Genomic DNA, 6415 nt, shown 5'->3' on the forward strand with positions numbered 1-6415 from the left:
TCTTTCTTGCTCAACTTTCTAACAAGGTCCGAAAGAGTAAATGTTCGATTTGGTTGTTTCGAATCCCCAAACACATCCAAACGTCATCAAGCGGCAGATAGAAAAGATAGGAATTGAGTGCATCATTGAGGAGCGTGCAATCAACCAAAGATATTTTATGATTTGCTTTCTCGGCGTTTTAGATTTCTCAGAAACTTGGCTACATATAACATAAAATATATACGTTATGAAAGAAGCAAGTCAATGAGATTGCTATCAAAGAGGCCAAACTATTACAAACATTCTACTGGTTAAAATAGAGCTAAAATACATAATAGAATAACAAACAGATATTAGCTAAAAAGAAAAGAAAAATTTATAAAATAGACCTATTTTGTTAAATATTTAGTAAAACAGACCGTTTTGCTAAATATTTAGCAAAATAGACTTCTTTTTGGCCAACAGGCCAAAAAGATATCGATTTTACAAAACAGACTATTCGAAACATACAGAACTAGTAGTTGATCAAATAGATAATTCTTAGTTGTGTGTGTACTGTGTAGGGGGTGGGGGGGGTGGGGGGTTGCCCCTTAGACATTCTTATTAGGGAGGTGATAACTATGGTCCAAAAGATCACGGGGAAGTTCCCTCTTCAAACCTAAAAAAAATGTAAAAATACATGCAAATTGGAACTCCGTTTAGCTGTTATACTTGAAAAGCAAAGAAACTATAAGAAAAGATGATGATGTGTACGTATGGAACTTTTTCCATATTAGTTCCCTAAATCTTTTCAATGATTTAAAATTAGTCCCTGTACTTTGATGTTGATTTTATTTGACTTAATAAAAACATGCCATTACCATTATCCCATCGTGGTTAATAGTATAGATAGTACATGTAAAAACGATAATTTCAAACACTTCAAAGATTTTGGAGACCAATTGAAAATATGAAGATTTGAGGGACTTGTTTCAAACTTAAAAGATTTGGAGGATTACTTTCAAATATGAAAAGCTTTAGGGACTAATTCAAATATGGAATTTTTGAGGGGCTAAAATGGAGAGGACGAAAGGTAATACCTCCATAAGTTTGTAAAAATCCACGGGGCCATGGCCATCCCCATCCCGGCTTCGCAATTTATTCCATTAAGGGTGTGTTTGGGAACTTGGATTTGAGTCTGGATTTAAAATCCAGGGTATTTCAAATCCAAATATCTAGTTTGGGTTCTGATTTAGAACTAGATTTTAAATCAATTAATTTAACAAAGAGGAATTTGAAAGCCCAAAACCCCTGATTTCAAATTCCAACCCAGCCTTTGTCATTTATCAAATCCCGACCCGATAACAAAGAGGAATTTTCGCGATCCTCTCTCTCTCTCTCTCTCTCTCTCGGTTGTGGTCGCTAGTGCCACCGACGTCCGCCACTTCGGGTTCTTTCAGCGGAACGCCGCCAGGGAGTTCATCCTCTTCGCTGCTCGCACCGTCGCCAAGCGAACGCAGCCTGGCCAGCGCCAGTCCGTTCAGCATGAAGGTGAGCAATCCTGATTAATTTTTTGTTAATTTTTGTTTGGATTATTTGAATGAATCTGTGTGTTGGTGGAATTGGTGGATGTTTTTTGTTTTGTTTCCATGTGGATCATTATTTTGAATTGTTTGATAGAGATAAGTTGATTGGTTGATCTTTTGAATCGCAATATGGATTGTGAATTTTTGACGGATGGTTATAATTGTCCAAGAGATTGGGGGAAATTGGAGGGTTTTGAACGTGTAATTGATAACGATCTGTTGGGAATTTAACACCGAAATCCCTAATGCAACAGAAACACAGAATAGAAAAAGGTACACCAAGTTTTAACGAGGTTCGGCAACTGCCTACGTCCTCGGGAGCCACACAGTTAATTTCTTATTGATCTTAACAAGAAATTACAATTCAGAGCGAATCTCAAACTGAGATTCCTCAATAAATTCCAATCTTTACTGTAGCTACAGTAAGATTCCCTCACTCCTTAAATACCCCTCTTAACTTCTTTCTCCCCTCTTCTATTTCTTCCTTAATGATTTCACTTTTGAAATCACGAGAGAGAGAGCACTGGAGAATAAATCGCGACAAAGGGGAGGAGTGAGCCGCCGCCAGGAATCGAAGAGAGAGAGAGAGAAAAAAGCTTCAGCACACACCCTAGCTAGGGTTTCGGGTTCCCTTTTATAGGGGGAAACACACTGACAGTCTGGCGACAGGCTGTCGCCAGCCGAGCGGGGTGCCCAAACTCGTCTGCGGGTGAGTTTTAATCTCGCCAGTTCGACGAAGGAATCCGCCTCTCGAGCTTCGTCTGATCAACTCGCCTGTTGTCGACCAGAAATCGCCTACAACGATTCACTCGAACTCGCGCTCGTCCGTTCGAACTCGCCCACGAGCTCGCCTGCGTCGATCTCGCCTGCAAGAAGTTCGCCTGCGCTCGAGAGCTTCGCCTGTAGCTGCCATCGACCTCGCCTGAGCTTCGTCCACGCTGGATAAACTCGCCTGCAAGGTTTGATTCTACACCCGATCTCAACAATCCCCCACTTGGAGATCAAACCACCGTCAACAGACTATTTCATCAAGCTCCTCCTCCTGTGTGGCTCCCTCCTCATCATCTATGCATGAAGGCCAACTGAAGTTACGCACAACTCCAGTTTCTGAACGGTCACCGTCTTTGTTAACATATCTGCTGGATTCTTACTTCCTGGAATCTTCTCCAGTTTCACCACATCATCTTCCAACAGGGATCTGATGAAGTGGTACCGAAGCGCAATATGCTTCGTTATAGAATGAAATGCGGAATTCTTTGCCAAGTGTATCGCACTCTGGCTATCACTGTGCAAAACATTCTTCTCCTGATTGAATCCCAGCTCTGTTAATAAACCTTGAAGCCATATCATCTCTTTACTGGCTTCAGTCACTGCAACATACTCAGCTTCTGTAGTGGACAGAGAGACAATCTTCTGTATCTGTGACATCCAACTAACAGCTGTAGTTCCGACAGTGAATACATAGTCGGTGGTGCTTCTTCGGTGATCAACTTTACCGCCGAAGTCTGCATCTACGTACCCATGCACTTCCACCTCTCCCTTACCAAAGTGCAAGCACTTCTGCGTGGTGCCTCGTAGATATCTCAGAATCTACTTGACCGCTTCCCAATGAGCTTTTCCTGGATTCAACATAAACCGGCTGACCACTCCCACTGCATGGCCAATGTCTGGTCTCGTACAGATCATTGCGTACATCAAACTTCCGATAGCTGAGGCGTAAGGGACCTAAGCCATACTCTCTTTCTCTTCTTCTGACTGAGGAGACTGATCCTTCGATAGACGAAAATGGCTGGCCAAGGGTGTGTTCACTAGCTTGGCGTCACCCATGTTGAATCTCTGCAAAACACGGTTGATGTACTCCGTCTGAGATAACTGCAAGAGACCTCTCTTCTTATCTCTCGTGATTTGCATTCCAAGGATCTTCTTCGCTGGACCCAAGTCCTTCATGTCAAATTCCTTTGACAGCTGCTGCTTCAAACTCCTGATATCCTCCATATCTGCTCCTGCAACCAACATATCATCAACGTACAACAGTAGAATGATATAACTGGACTGATATCTTTTGAAGTAGCAACAGTGGTCGGCGTTACACTTCTGGAAACCTTCCTTGTGCATGAAGCCATCAAACTTCTTGTACCACTGCCTTGGGGCTTGTTTCAGATACAAGCTTTTCTTGAGTCTGCACACCAGGTTCTTCTTCTTTCCTTCTGAGAAACCTTCTGGCTGGTGCATGTATATCTCCTCTTCTAGATCTCCGTGAAGAAACGCCGTCTTCACGTCTAACTGCTCGAGATGAAGATCTTCAATTGTTACAATACTCATCACGGTCCTGATAGTATTTAGCTTCACCACGGGAGCGAAAATATCGGTGTAGTCAATTCCTTCCTTCTGCTGGAAACCTTTGACAACTAGCCGGGCCTTATATCTTCTGGAACCATCTTGCTCCTCTTTCACCCGGTACACCCATTTGTTGTGGAGTGCCTTCTTACCCGTGGGCAACTCAACTAGTTCCCACGTCTGGTTTGAGATGAGAGACTTCATCTCATCTTTCATGGCAAGCTCCCACTTGCTCGCATCTCCACCCTGACAAGCTTCGTCAAAGCTTTCAGGCTCCCCACCATCTGTCAGCAACAGATAGTTCATATATCTCCTGTTGGGTATAGGAGGACGAGAAGATCTTCTTAATATCGGAGCTGGTGCGTCGGGCTCCTACGCACCATCTTGTCCAACAGGCTCTTTTGGCTGAGGATCTTCTGCATTGGGTTCTTCCGAGAGGTTACTCGGAACATCATCTGCATCTACAAATATTGACTCGCTCTCTGAGTCATCTGTCTTGTGCATGTCCTTGTACATCACATTTTTGTTGAATATCACATCTCTGCTCCTGATCACTTTCTTGTTTTCGTTGTCCCAAATGTGGTAGTCGAACTCATCTTCACCATAGCCGATGAAAGTGCATTTCTTTAACTTGGGATCAAGCTTATTCCTGCCTTGATCACTAATATGCATGTAAGCTACACAACCGAAAACTTTAAGATGTAAGAGTTTTACTTCCTTTTCGCACCATACCTCCTCTGGTATTCTGTGCTCCAATGGAACCGATGGATCTCGGTTGATCAAATAAGCTGCTGTGTTGACCGCTTCTGTCCAGAACTGCTTCGGTAGGTCTGACTGTACTCGAATGCTTCTGGCTCTCTCTGTCAACGTTCGGTTCATCCGCTCAGCTACACCATTTTGCTGAGGCGTGCCGGGCACGGTTCTCTCCATTCTGATCCCGTGCTCATAGCAGAATTTCTTGAATCCAGTGTCTTCATACTCACTGCCATTGTCGGTCCTGAGCTTCTTTATTCTCAGACCGATCTCATTCTCGACCATAGCTTTCCATCTCCTGAAAGCCTCAAATACTTCCTCATTGCCTGCTGCAACTGAGATCAAACAACGTGCACCTGCTGTCATATATAGGGTACCAGTCTTCCTACCTCGGGCAATTGTCATTGCGCCCTTTGAGATCTTCCAATCATCTCTATGGAAGGTCGTGGTATATCCTTCGCCAGCCAACTGGCCTACGGATATTAAATTCTTTCTCATGTCGGAAATATGCCTGACATCCTTCAGCTCCCATACTGACCCGTTCAACTTAATTTTCACCACACCTTTGCCCACAATAGCACATGGTTGATCATCACTAAGATATACGTATCCAAGATTTCCGGGGGTATACTTCTCGAAGAATTCTTTCTGAGAGGTAGCATGAAACGACGCTCCTGAATCTAACACCCAAGATTCCTCCTTACTCTCCAAAGAGCATATCAATGCGTCGTCTCCTCCTGAAGTGGAGGTGACATTCACCTCTGCCTTCGCCTCCTTCTCCTTCTGTGCACTCTTGCACTGATTCTTGTAATGCCCGGTCTTTCCACAATTCCAACACTCGATAGCCTTCGAGCTGTTGCTTGGATTCCTTGATTTGGACCTCCTGTCCTTTGATCTACCTCTGAAGTTTGTTTTTCCTCGTTCGTTTCCTCTGGTTGAATTTCTACCTCTTGACTCTGGAGGTTGTAGTTTCACCCGACTCTCTCCGTCGGATCTCCTCACTGAGAACCAAATCACGAACGTCGTCGAACTTCAACTTTTTGTTTCCCGACGAGCTACTCACTGCCGTGACTGTAGCGTTCCAACTCTCTAGTAGGGAAGACAATAGTATCAACGCCCGAACTTCCTCATCAAACTCGATTCCAACTGAACTCAATTGGGTTGTGACCGTGTTGAGTTCATTGAGGTGTTGTGCTACTGACGCGCCTTCCGCCATTCTCAGATTGAATAACTGCCGCATCAAATGAACTTTGTTCGCGGCTGATGGCTTCTCATACATGTTTGAGAGTGCTGCCATAAGACCCGCCGTGGTCTTCTCCTTCGCTATGTTGAACGCAACATTGCGAGTCAACGTCAATCTGATAACTCTGAGGGCTTGTCTATCTAGAAGGCTCCACTCATCTGCCTTCATAGAATCCGGCTTCTTCCCCAATAGTGGTTGATACAGATTTTTCTGATACAGATAATCCTCTATCTGCATTTTCCAGAATCCGAAATCTGTTCCATCAAATTTCTCAAGTCTCATTTTTGCCTCATCCGGCTTCTTCCCCAATAGTGGTTGATACAGATTTTTCTGATACAGATAATCCTCTATCTGTATTTTCCAGAATCCGAAATCTGTTCCATCAAACTTCTCAAGTCTCAGCTTTCCTTCATCTCCGGCCATGGCTCTCACTTGAATCTGACTTCCTCTAGAACGTTTCACGCTCTGATACCAGTTGTTGGGAATTTAACGCCAAAATCCCTAATGCAACAGAAACGCAGAATAGAAAAAGGTACAC

This window comes from Asparagus officinalis, chromosome 3 (assembly GCF_001876935.1).
Source record: "Asparagus officinalis chromosome 3, Aspof.V1, whole genome shotgun sequence".
In the NCBI taxonomy this organism is placed as follows: Eukaryota; Viridiplantae; Streptophyta; class Magnoliopsida; order Asparagales; family Asparagaceae; genus Asparagus; species Asparagus officinalis.